At 50.0% G+C, this 12,625-nt stretch overlaps 1 pseudogene; it reads left to right on the top strand.

The window, feature by feature from the left end:
* Nucleotides 1-6,935: 6,935 nt before the first annotated feature.
* LOC119334879 lies at nt 6,936-7,074 on the top strand (annotated as a pseudogene).
* Nucleotides 7,075-12,625: the final 5,551 nt, after the last annotated feature.

Below are 12,625 nucleotides of genomic sequence, written 5' to 3'. Positions count from 1 at the left end.
CCCTGCCCCTCCTCCTCACCGCCGCCGGCGGGCCTCGGCGGCGGCGGGGCCATTTTCTCTTCTTGGTGCCCTCCTTGCCATGGCGCGGTGCGGCTCTCATTCCCCGGCTCCAACCTTCTTCGTCGACGTCTTGGGGTCCTTCCTGGCATGGCCCCACTCCCGTCGCGCGTTGGCTCACGGCTGTGAGGCCAGGCACGAAGCGGGGCGTTTAGGCGGCGGCTCTAGGATACTCTACCCAGATACAATCGATGGTGGTTGGCGGCGTCTTGGGAGTCGACCAATGGCGCTGGAGGGTGGTGGTGGTGGCGCGTCGGGATGGGTGTCCTTGGGTTGCATCTGGTCGAGTGCGGGTGGCATGTAGGCAAGGCTCCGGCTGTCCGGTGGTGCGGGGGTGGCATGCAGGCAGAAATCCTAAGACCTCTCCCAATGTATTAATTGGTGCTAAAGTGGGGTGCTAAGTGCATTAAAATGCTTAGCAGTTAATGTCTCCAATGCATCGGTGCTTAGGTTTTGTAGCTAAGCCTCTTTTATTTAATTGTTTAATAATAAAACTCCTTCAAGTATTGGTTGGTAGTCTTTTTGCCTAGGTCCACGTGCTTAGTATTGTTTCTTATTGGGGTCATCATAATGCTCTCTCTCCTCTTTAAATGCTTTGCCACATCATATTTTTGCCTATGTGGCACCCTTAGCACCTGTACACCGTGGAGCACTGGGAAGGGCCTAATGGGGTACTGGGTACCTCCGCTGATCTCTGGTCAGATCCACTCAGACCTGGCCCCTTGGTCGACAGCGGGTGGGATGGCAGCAAACTTCTAGTTTGCAGCAACGGCGTGGTGGCGGTCCACGGTGGTGGTGCAGGGCGGTTCAAGGCAGCAGCGGGACAAGCTCCAACGTCCGGCTATTGGCGAGCTGCTTGTGTGGATGCCCCTGGTTCCACTCTTGGCAGCAGGTTATGGCAATTCGGGCACCTCCTGTCATTGGACGTGTGTCTGGTACCTACCAGATGCAGATACAGGCTGGGAGCCGAGTTGGGCGTTGCAGGGGGTGATGTAAGGAGAGGTCCCGGGAGTGATGGGTGGCGCCGATGCGGTCGGGCGGCCCTTCAACGGCAGGGGTGCTGGGTGTTGACATGGTCTGCCCTGGCTTCACCTCTTCCCCGACCTGCTGGCTCCCCGATTGATCTGGTTTTTTCGATCTTTGCGGCCTTGTAGGCGGTCGAAGCATGCCGCTCAGTGCATTGCTTGCAGCTATGGAGGGCATATGGTCCATATTGTTCCTTGGGTGGCAGCCCGGGTGGTGGGAGCTGCGGTGTTCGTGAGCTAAGCTTGCACCTCAGGTGCGAATGGTTAGCGGCCATGGCCGCATGGGCAGCTTTGTGGCTGGCGTTTTGACGATCTATGGCGATGAAGGAGCTTTTTGCCGTGGTGAAAACCCTATCTGGCTTTGCCAGGCCGACGAAGGTGGCACTCGTGGACGTCGTCATCTTCTTGAAGTCTCCCTTCTGGCTACTCGTTTTCCTTTCTCGTGCTCTGGATGAAAATCTAAATCTTTGGATCAGGGGGTGGCGATGCTTTGGTGTTGTGTTGTGTCCTTCCTGAAGGCACTGTTTTGAGGCTTCCGGTTCATTGACTTTCAGCTTCACCTTTTCACGGGTTCTTCAGGAAGAGCTCCGGCGGCTCTACTAATTTATGTCGAGCCGGGTGGTGTTATTATAGGCCTTTGGCACCTATGTACCTGGTCTTGAGTGCGTCAGTGTGTTGGTGTGTTTTCTTGTGGTTTATATCGTGCGGTTTGTTGAATGTTGCTTTATTAGGCGATTCTTACGCACGGCCAGATGAAAATATGTACTCTTAGGGCATCTCCAACGATGACCCGTAAATTTCCTCTTGAGGCCACCATCCAACGCTGCCTGCGTATGTTTCAAACACTTTTTCGACAAACCCGATGAAATTCATGCAAACGCAACGGATTTCATCTAAACCAGACAAAATTCATTACATTTTGTACATATTTTAATTAAAATAGATAATTCTATGGGCACGCCGGTCGCGCTAAGCTCTATTCCTACGACACACATAAACTACATTAGTCTACGGCCGGTCGCGGAAAATCATATTGTCTTCCCTACGTTTGCCAGCCAGCTTGTCGGACTGCCTTGAGCCCTAGAGGTATATTCTTCCCTGTATCTTCCCTATGTTCGGCTGCGCTGCTCATCGGGGTGGCAAAGGGGATGCTTTTGTCGGAGGGGATTGGGGGCTCCGCATCCGTGAAGCCGATGCGGGGGTTGACGATGGTCAGCTCTGAACCGGGCAATACACGGGTTGTGTACGCCGGCGTCACCTTGGCAATGGCCTCATGTGTTCTACTTCTTCTCGATGACCTCGGCGGGCATAGACGTTCTAGGCCCCGCGTCACCGACCTCCATTGGCAGGGCGCGGTCACGGACAAGTTGACGGCAGACGACGCGAGCAGGAGCAGCATAGTAGGAGCGGTGCAACACGGCATTGTCCACTGCTCGGCGAGCTGGCTTGCAGCGGCGAGTTTGCGGAACCACGCGCCAACTAGGAGCTTCTGCCTCCATGAGCTAGCCCGCTGCCACCTGGAAAGTCAACGGAACGGAGCACATAGTTGCCTAGCTCTTATCCGACGGGCTCGGCGGGCCACCCAGCCAGCTTGTATTCTCAAAAACTCGACTTCCTGCTCGCAGGATGCCATAGAGTTTGTGAAAAAAATGGTGTGCAATGAGGAGATGGGAGCGGAGTGTGGTATGATTTTTTCTCGGCGTCTGGCGTCATATAAATAGTATGGGGACGGCCGGAGCCAACCAGCGTTGTGTTCAATGACGAGCGGCTTGCGAATGAACGTGTGGTCGGAGTAGGTTTCTCGGCACACACGTGGGTTTTAATAAAGGAAGACGTGCAACCTGTAGCCGTATGGATGCGGTGAGGAGGTGTGTTCAGTCGGACGAGCAGCGGGTAGCGCTCTCTCAGCCGGTGCGCCGGTTCAATGCCAGTAGTGAGAGGTTGCGCACCGCTTCAATGCCGGTAGTGAGGTCGCGTCCATCTGCGCTGCTCTCTCGTCCGGTCAAATCGCGTGCATCAATGCCGACCGCAGCATGTTGTGGGCCAGCATGAATGTGACGCGACAAGCGTCACAGCTCGTGGGATGAAAAGCGTGCAAGGGGCGAGTCAACGGTTTTGTGTGGGTCAGGGTGGTCAGAAAAAGACGTGGCTGCTATCCAGATGCCTGCAAAGATCCACATTTATTTTTGGTTTGTAGTTGAATGACTTCCACGATTCAGACAATGTGGTGTATATGTATGTGGCCAGTTTGAGGGTCACTATTGAAGATGTCCGCTAGACCTATATTTTGATTAGTGGGGTGGAACACTCGGTTTGTGACCCGACGTGGCAGTCATAAGAATAACCCAATGCCTTCCCACGCGAGTACACGCGTATCAGCATACTACTGCTGCACCACTGCCCTGTGCGCCACTAACGATGGACAGGGCCCACCTGTAAAACAGAAGAGGCAAGTAGACAAGGTATATAATAAAAGCATCTACAGCCGCACTTTACAAATCCGGCTTCTGGACGCGATTGTGTGGGCGCGTGTACAATGACTGATTATGCCTTAAATTTGCCACTCCGTATCCGTCTTTTTTATATTTCATCCCCTAAATCCATACAAAGTATGAAGAGAAATCCTACGTACTACATATTACGTAGGGTCCTAGCTAGTCTTTGTCGTCGGAGATATCCACGACGACGGTGCCGGGTGCCGGCTGGACGGGCAGGGAGGAGGGCTCCAACTTATCCTCCTCCTGCTCGATCTCATTCATGTAGGCAAATATCTCCGCTTCCTGCGCGGCTTGCTGTGCCTCCATCTCCTACCGGCGATGGTTTCTTGCGTCCGCAGCCAACTCCGACTGGACGGAATCGAGGATGGCCTGCTGCTTCGCCTGCAGATCCTCTTTGCTAGCATCCCCCACATCATCATCCTCTGGCTCATCCCCCTCCTCGTCCTTCTCAAAGTCCTCCTCCTCCTCCTCCACCACCACCACCACCACCATCACCTCCTCCTCCTCTCCTCCAAATCCACTGCATCCGGAGGTAGCTCCGCGGCAATCCGGGCTTCGCGCCTATCACGGATCTGCTCAAGGAGCTCGAGCTGGCGCTCAAGCGTCAGAAATGGCTCGCTCCTGACCCGGCGGTGTGGAGGCATGGCTACTAAACGGACGGGTGAAGTGGAAAGTGGCGGCGACAGCGGACAAAAGGAGGAAAATGTGGATGCATAGTAGGGTTTCTTTGCCGCCGGTCGGCTTAAATAGCCGGGCAAGGCACTACGCGGCCTGCCGAAGCTGCGCCATGCGGCGCCACCGATCCGACGGAGAAGATGAGTTTCGGACCACCGGGTTTGAGGGTGTTTCTGGCTGGGACCCTTTCGCCAGCCTGACGTGACGGGTGTGTATGGACGCCCCCATATCCGTCCTATATTTAGGCTGAATATAAGGGGTGCCGGTCAGCCTAGGCGTTTGAGACCCATTTAAAATGTTTGTCGGGGTTGAAAAGACATGACCGGCCAGTGATCAGACGGCCCGCCCACGCAATGAGGTGGGTTTGAGACAGCTGACTATAGATGCTCTAAGGAAGGTATATGGTTGATACGACGTAGGCGGCTTCGCCAATTGGCCTGGCTAGCTGTGCGTCGAGTTTCTCTTGTCCTCGTGTTATTGTCCATCTTCCTTTCCTGGTCTCCACCTTTCACTGTATTATTTCCTGTAGTGGAGTTGTAATCTCTGAATTCATAGCCACTTTCATGATCTTGTACTGGAGTCCTAACAATGCGCCAGTGCTTAAAAACAGCAATGCATGCACCACATATACTGCTGAAGGTGTACTGAAGGTGGTTTGTCTCAACTGCTGAAGAAAAGGAAGGAGCGAAAGTATCCTTCTAAGCTCGAGCTCAAATGAGCTTGAATAAACAGTTAAATTGATTAAAAAATCTAACATTTTTTTGGTAAATTCTGATAAATGTTCCAAATATTTGTAAGTTTTCATCATAAGTTCACATTAGTGAAAGGCATGGCAAAAAAAAAAAAAAACCAGTGCTCCAGAATGCTTTCAAAAGTAGCATTTTGAAGTATCGATTTTGTTTTTTTGTCACGCCTTTCATGAGTGTGATCTCATGATGTAAATTTGCAAGCACTTAGAAAAACTGTTAAAGTTTATCAAAAAAATACTTTTTAAAAATTTTAATTTTACTATTCATCCAAGCTCATTTGAGCTCGAGCTCAGATGGTCCACGTGCTGGATACCATAACACACATGCATAGACGCACGCCCGTGCAAAAGGCATCTTCATCATAAAATAATCAGTTTGGCCACGCCTAAAATTTGTCTTTTAAGTTTTGTTGGAAACCGAGTATTCGGGTCCTCATGAAAGCTGTGTCTGCAATTAGCGTGTAATCACGCTCACGACCCAATCATATTTCCTTTTACCCGGGTGGAGACCTAGCGGCCATTTTCATCGCCCTCCTTCCCCCCTCTACCACCACCGCCTCCAGCACACATGTCATTTGGTGTACGCACGGGTGTTGTCTAGCGGCGCAGGCCCTTGCTTCTGCGCGCGGTTGTTTCTCTCCCATGGAGCCTCAGTGCTGCGTCCGCAACGGTCTTGCGATTAGCGCCGTGCTCCACCGGCGCTCAGTCTTGTTGGGCGGCCTCTACGTCATTCGGTGCTGGGCAGAGGGTCGTCGCGTGGCCATGTGCCCTTCTGGCTATAGGGTGAGTTGGCGTCGGGCATCCCTGCGTGGCGCAGGTGGTGGATCCAGACGGTGGCGCTCCTCGGGCTCACTCCGGTTTGTCATCTTCTTGGTGTGGCTATGGCGTGCGCGGCCAGATCCGGCAGGCCCCTGCTCAGATCTATTGGGTGGCGCCTATTTTCTGCTCCTTGGCGGCAGATCAGGCTTCCACCCTTGGTCTTTGCGTGCGCTCGGCGTGGTGGCACTTTGTGTTGCACTTGGTGGTGCCGGGAGCTCCCCGGTGTTGTTGTGGCCGGCATGGTGACATGCCAGGTACACAATTGGTCACCTCTTCCTCCGCCTATCGGTCGGTGCCGTTGCGCGGGTCGGTATCTCCTTGGCCTACAGATGTCAGCCATGGATGTGGCTTGCTCCTGACGAGTGTGTTAAGTTATAGGCTTAAGTTGTAACGTGACAATATGTAATGTGTGCGTGTTTGTACGTTGAGTTTGTTGTATCTAGGCAGGTTGTTAGGATAGATAGATCCTCTCTTGTATAGCCTTGGAGTATGGATCAAGTCTACAACAACCTAGTCGCATCATGTAACCTATTGCCTATATAAACACGCACGCGTCCGTGCTGAGAGCACACGCTTCCAATCCTAGTTCTTTCATGGTAATCAGAGCCATCCTCGAACACATCCATGGCAGCGTCGTCTTCAAGCTCCTTCCCGTCCTCGCCATTCGTGCACGCCGCCACCGAGAAGCTGACGAAGGGCAACCAAGCCTTGTGGCACGCGACGGTGCTCTCGGCCATCCGTGGAGCGCAGATGGCCAAGTACCTTGACGTCGAGCAGTAGCCACCTCCCATGCAGATCGATGTGACATCCTCCGATGGCAAGATGATGGCAAAAGCGTCGAACCCTGAATTCCAAACCTGGTATGCACAAGATCAACAAGTCTTCTCCTATTTCCTGACGACTCTTCCTCGCGAGATAGCTATCCAGGTTGCCTCATGTCACACCTCTGCTGAGCTCTGGGACACGGTGGAAGGGATGCTTGCATCCCACACTCGTTCCTAGACCACCAATGTTCGGATCGCCCTCGCAAACTTGCAGAAGGGCAACTCCTCCATCACCGACTATGTCGGGAAGATCAAGTCCCTCTGCGACGAGCTGATCGCTGCAGGGAAGAAGGTGGATGACAACGACATCGTCTCCCACATCCTGGCCGGGCTAGACGAAGATTTCGACCCGGTGGTGTCGGCCATGTGTTCCCGGGTGGAGCCGGTGACCGTGGCTGAGCTGTTCTCGCAGCTGCTGAGCTTCGAGACGAGGCTCAACCTTCACGACGGGGGTTCTCAATCCTCTGCCAACGCCGCTACCCGAGACCGTAGAAAAGGTGGTGGCGGTGGTGACCGCGGCCGCAGACAAGGCGACAATGGTGGTGACTGCGGCGGGCGCGGCGGCTACTCCAAGTCTGGCGGACGCGGCGGCGGACACGGCGGCAACAACGGCGGCGGGGGCAACTACAACAACAATCATGCCTCCGCCCCCAGGGTCCAGTGCCAGATCTGTGGCAAGATGGGCCACCCAGCCTGTAAGTGCTGGAAGCGCTACGACGAATCCTATCAAGGTGTGGAGGAGAAGTCGGCCAACCTCGCTGCACCGCAGTACGGGGTGGACACGAACTGGTACCTGGACAGTGGTGCCACCCATCACATCACAGGAGACTTGGAGAAGCTGACCGTACACGATCGCTACGGTGGAAACGAGCAGATTCATACTGCCAGTGGTTCAGGTATGGTTATCAAGCACATTGGTCATTCAACTATTCATACTCCTGATCGAGATCTCCTCCTAAACAACATCCTTCATGTACCTCAAGCCAACAAAAGTCTAATCTCCGCTAGCCGCCTTGCTGTTGATAATCATGCTTTTGTTGAAATTCATCCCTATTCTTTTCTTGTTAAGGAACGAGGAACGAAGAAGGTGCTCCTTTGAGGCAGGGGTAGAAGAGGACTCTACCCAGTTAGGCACACGGGATCCGACGCCAAGAAGCACATGCTCAGTGTCACCAAGCTATCCTCGGATAGGTGGCACCGGCGTCTAGGCCATCCATCTCCTCTTATTGTTAGCAAAATCATTAGCAAGCATAATCTCCCGTGTGCAAATTCCTTCAATAAAGATTCTTTTTGTGACGCCTGTTAAAAAGGCAAAAGTCATCAGTTGCCTTATCCAAAGTCAATAAGTGAATCAAAATTTCCTTTAGAACTTGTGTTCTCTGATGTTTGGGGTCCTGCTGTTGAAACAGTAGGAAGAAAAAAAATACTATGTGAGTTTCATTGACGATTTCAGTAAATTCACATGGATATACTTGATCAAACACAAGTCCGAAGTATTTCAGAAGTTTCATGACTTTCAAAACCTAGTAGAGCGTCAATTTGATCGTAAGATCCTCGCTCTACAAACAGATTGGGGAGGGGAGTATGAAAAGTTGAACTCCTTCTTCACCAAGATAGGTATATCTCATCACGTTTCGTGTCCTCACGCTCACCAACAAAATGGGTCAGCTGAGAGGAAACATCGACACATTGTCGAAGTAGGTTTATCCCTTCTTGCTCAAGCCTCTATGCCCTTAAAGTTCTGGGATGAGGCCTTCATTGCGGCAACCTACTTGATAAACTGAATTCCTAGCAAAGTCATCAAGTTTGAGACACCCCTTGAAAAACTCTTCCATGAAAAACCCAATTATTCCATTCTTAGAATCTTTGGGTGTGCTTGCTGGCCAGAACCTAAGACCCTACAATAATCATAAACTTCAATTTCGTTCTAAGCAATGTGCTTTTCTTGGGTACAACAATCTTCACAAAGGGTTTAAATGTCTTGACATATCCACTGGACGAGTTTATATTTCCAAAGATGTTATCTTTGATGAAAATATTTTTCCCTTTGCTAGTCTTCATCCCAACGCCGACGCTCGTCTTCGTGCTGAAATCCTATTACTTTCTCCGGAGTTATTAAATCCTTCTGATCATGGGGGTGAATGTACTGATGATCATGTGTTTAATAACCTTAATACTGCCACTAATGGAGGCTGTGCTGATGAAAACAGTGAAAAACAACACTCAAAAACGTCATTTTATGCAGCAGATGAGTCCAAACAAGTCCGACACCAGAACCGAGGTGGATCTCACTGCTGCGCCGAATCCTGAGAGATCTGGTGGCGGCGCAGACCCTGGCGCAGAACCTGATGCAGGCTCCCCTCCGACACCGCCAGGCACTGGGCCAACGGGCAGCCAGCCAACGCGCCACACGCAGCGCCGGTCTCCCGTGCGTGGTGGCAGCCTCGATGCAGCGGGGCCCTCCTCCGACAACTTGCGACGATCGAGTGGGTCCGGGTCGCTTTCCACTATGGGTCCCTCCACCGCGGGCAATGATGGTGCGCCCCCGACACGCTTGTTGCCTGCGCTGCGGGATTCGGTGGACCCATCTCCTGACGCGCGGGTGCATGATCCCACACTGGATTCGGTGGACCCAGCCTCTGGCGCACGGGCACGCGATCCCACGCCCGACCGGGCGATAGCCGAGGAGGATTCTCTGCTGGTATGAGGTGGCGGATCCTCTACGCCAACCGCCGGATCTCCTGTGGCTCCACGCCCGAACACACGGGCTAAAAAAGGTATATTTAAGCCCAAAGTTCCTAGTGATGGAATTGTCAGGTAAGACAAAAATTTCAAAGTTGCAAATTTTGCTGCCACTCAAGAACCTTGTAATCCAGTAGAAGCTTTGCAAGATAAAAACTGGAAAAATGCTATGGAAGTAGAATATGATGCACTCATGAAAAATAGAACCTGGCATCTAGTTCTACCTAGACTAGGTAGAAATATTATAGACTGTAAATGGGTGTATAAAATCAAAAAGAAAATTTGATGGCACTATAGATAGATATAAGGCTAGAATAGTGGCTAAAGGCTTTAAGCAACACTATGATATTGATTATGAGGATACTTTTAGTCCGGTTGTTAAAGCAGCTACTATCAGATTGGTTTTGTCTATTGCTGTGTCTAGGGGATGGAGCCTTTGCCAATTAGATGTTCAGAATGCGTTCTTACATGGCGTTCTCGAGGAAGAGGTTTATATCAGACAACCACCTGGTTTTGTGGATAAAACCAAACCACAACATGTGTGTAGGTTGGACAAGGCCTTATATGGATTGAAACAGGCACCCAGGGCATGGTATTCAAGGTTGAACTCAAAGCTTCAACAACTTGGTTTTCAGCCCTCCAAGGGAGACACCTCCTTGGTCTATTTCAGGAAAGGGAAGGTGATCATTTTTATGCTCATTTATGTAGATGACATAATCGTTGCTAGTTCCTCTCAAGAGGCTACCTTACCTTTGCTTAAGAATTTGAAAAATTAGTTTGCCTTAAAGGACTTGGGCGAGTTGCACTATTTCCTAGGCATCAAAGTAAAAAAGATACATGTTGGTATTCTGCTAACCCAAGAAAAATATGCAACAGAGATACTTAAACGTGTAGGGATGAAGGATTGTAAACCCTGCAGTACACCTCTGTCTACTACTGAACATTTGTCATTGCATGAAGGAGAATTGCTAAGTCCAGAGGAAGGAACAAAATACAGAAGTGTAGTTGGGGCACTACAGTACTTAACATTGACAAGACCTGATATAGCTTTTTCTGTTAATAAGGTTTGTTAGTTTTTGCATTCTCCTACATCTCTGCATTGGACAACTATTAAGAGGATACTCAGATATATCCAAGGAAGTGCTGGAACTGGTCTTAAAATATGTAAGTCACCTTCAACAACAGTGAGTGCCTTCTCTGATGCAGATTGGGCGGGATGTCCTGATGACAGGAGGTCTACTGGTGGATTTGCGGTCTTCTTTGGCTCTAACCTTGTATCTTGGAATGCAAAGAAGCAAGCTACAGTTTCACGTTCCAGCACTGAAGCAGAATACAAATCACTAGCAAATGCAACAGCTGAGGTAATGTGGGTGGAAACCTTGCTTGATGAATTGGGGATTACAAGGCCACGTGTCTCCTGTTTGTGGTGTGATAATTTGGGTGCAACTTATCTCTCTGCGAATCCTGTGTTCCATGCAAGAACAAAGCATATTGAAATTGATTTTCACTGTGTTCGTGAAAGAGTTGCAAAGAAACTCGTGGACATTAGGTTCATTCCAACAGGAGATCAAGTTGCTGATGGCTTCACGAAGCCTCTTCAAGCTCGACAACTTCAAGCCTTCAAGAACAATCTCAACCTTGACGTGTTTAGATTGAGGGAGGATGTTAAGTTATAGGCTTAAGTTGTAACGTGACAATATGTAATGTGTGTGTGTTTGTATGTTGAGTTTGTTGTATCTAGGCAGGTTGTTAGTATAGATAGATCCTCTCTTGTATAGCCTTGGAGTATGGATCAAGTCTACAACAACCTAGCCGCATCATGTAACCTATTGCCTATATAAACACGCACGCGTCCCTGCTGAGAGCACACACTTCCAATCCTAGTTCTTTCAGAGTGAACTGTCGTGGACGGGTTGGAAGGGCCCCTTGCCCCGTTATCTGCGTCGGTGGGAGCTTGTCCTTTGGGTTGGTGAGATCCATGCTTTGTTGTGGCAGCCATGGATGCAGTTTCCTCCCACCTAGGAGGGTCGTGGCTTGGGTGTTGGTTGTCTTCGCACATCTTCGTCGGAGTTCTTCTGGTTCGTGCTTAGGTGCTCCTTCGTGTCTCTGCAAGGCGATTCATATGCGACTACATTAGTGGCACACATGTGTTGTGGTGTCGTCTCGGCTCACGTGACCTTTTAATTGCACCCCATGGCACAAGTGGTGTCCTGACATTGTGCAGTCTCGGATACGCGACGCCTTTCAATTGTGTCAATCATGTAGTGTCCTGACTTGGTCTTCGCTGGCTAATGGCGTTCGAGTACGCTAGCGGTGTTCTCGTTGTGTCCTTTGTGCTTTGCCTCTTTGTTTCTCCCCTGTTGTGTATGTTGTTAGTGTGTGCCATTTTTCTTTTATCTCTTCTCCTCATGTGTCCCCCTGTATTTTTGGATCACTTGAACCTATCTTGCAATAGGCTGCAAAGCCTTATAGGCAACTATGAATACAACTAACGACACACACACCCCCGCCGTTAAAAAAATAATATTTCCTTTTACATTTTTACTGCCTCTATGATGGCGTTCCTTGGTGTCCCCCAAATTTGGATAAATAAGTAACTAATAATCAATATTGCATTCTACAATAAAAGGAGAAATAGCAAATCAAACCGTCTAATATAAGTAGCATGTGCTACCATAAAAGTTTTTGTTCCAAACCTTTTTTTTGGGTTCAGGCTGTGGTGCAGGGGCCGTTAGGGTGACGATGCGCCGACGGTGGTGGCTTGTGGGTTGGCGGATGGGTTTTGACTATCCATTCAAGCCGGAGTCGGGGTCATCAGTGACGACAGCAACGGGAAGGGGTGGCTGCACAGGCGGGGGTGGGGGGTGCTGAAATTTTTACTCGTCTGCACCGTGGTTGAGTATATTTACGAGAAATGGGGAAAATTTTGTGCCGGAGGAGTATAATATTTACTCCACTAACGGTTTGAGAGTTCAGCTAGGTGCAGTTAGCCATCTATTTTGCTCCTCTAACCGGTTATAGGGGATTGTCTAGTGTTACTCTTACAACCCTAAAGCCCTAGAAAAATTACTAATTTCACGCTACAAAGCTTCCAATTTAAGTCATCTTACTTTATCTATATAAACAGGTTCTCGAAACAACCTATACAAATTAATATAACCAATTGGTGCTAACAATATTATTCATTTTTTAGCAATGTGTTCATACACAAAATTGTGCTGAATTTTTTCTTGGAGA

This window comes from Triticum dicoccoides, chromosome 7A (assembly GCF_002162155.2).
Source record: "Triticum dicoccoides isolate Atlit2015 ecotype Zavitan chromosome 7A, WEW_v2.0, whole genome shotgun sequence".
NCBI lineage: Eukaryota > Viridiplantae > Streptophyta > Magnoliopsida > Poales > Poaceae > Triticum > Triticum dicoccoides.
This window is presented reverse-complemented; position numbering and strand designations above follow the sequence as displayed.